The sequence below is a fragment of the Poecilia reticulata genome, linkage group LG18, assembly GCF_000633615.1.
Source record: "Poecilia reticulata strain Guanapo linkage group LG18, Guppy_female_1.0+MT, whole genome shotgun sequence".
NCBI classification, from domain to species: Eukaryota; Metazoa; Chordata; class Actinopteri; order Cyprinodontiformes; family Poeciliidae; genus Poecilia; species Poecilia reticulata.
Genome location: NC_024348.1, coordinates 1,830,467 through 1,831,590, shown reverse-complemented (window position 1 = coordinate 1,831,590; position 1,124 = coordinate 1,830,467).

Here is a 1,124-nt window from a genome sequence, read left to right as displayed (position 1 = left end):
TAATAATTAAAAATTAAGAGTTCAACCAATTTGAAACGTAATGTCTACTTACCGAAACTAAATTTGCCTTAATTTACCTTTGAAAACATACAAACCGCTTGATTAAATGTCTCAATTTATTTAAACTGTATCATTATACAATTACATAGTTAATAATAAATAATTTATGCAGGTGAAATGAAGTGAAAAAAATATTTATCATTAATTTGATATTGTTTTTTTTGTTGTTGTTTGCTTTTAACCAATTGGTTGGAGCAATTGCCATTAAAATATTTCCTACTGAAATCCTTGTTTATTCACATCTCACATATTTAGTGACAGAGATAGCTAAAAACACAATCTGACAGGGACTGGGTACTTTTGTGTAGAAGGGACTGTTTACTTATAAAGAGAAGGAACAAAAAAATTGCAATTTAAAGGGCAAAAAAAAACCCACTAATGATCCTTTAAAAATTGCTTTTATTTTGAAAAGTACACCATTAGTTCGTGTTTGTCTAGTTTTTACACCACGTATTGAATAATAATACTATCTCTGAGAAAAAGGCTTAAAGCAATTTAAAAATCAGAAAGACTTACTCATTTGAATCTTTAATGTTTGGTTAAAGAACATAATTTCCTAAAAGATATATATTGCATTTGAAGTATGCCCCTCCCGACCCCAGGGACAAGGGTGTACAGAAAATGGATGGATGGATGGATGGATGGATGGATGGATGGATGGATGGATGGATGGATGGATGGATGGATGGATGGATGGATGGATGGATGGATGGAGTATGCCCCAATTTTTTTGGTTATTTCTGAAATATGTTGAAACTCTTTCATGCATTTTATTTTCCTACACCATGTTATAAAAGCATTATTCTCATTCCGCTTTTTTTTAATTTATTGGGATTTCTTGGGATAGTATGGAGAGCCATTTCAGCCAAAATTAAATAAATAAATAAATGGGTGAAATAAATAAAAAATGAGTAAAATAAATCAAAAAATGAAGAAAATGAGTGAAATAAATAAATAATTTGTTAAATAAATAATTTAGCTTTTTCATTAACCCATTTTTTCATTTATTTATTTTTCATATTATCAATTTCCCTTTTTTCATTAATCTATTTTTCATTTACCCA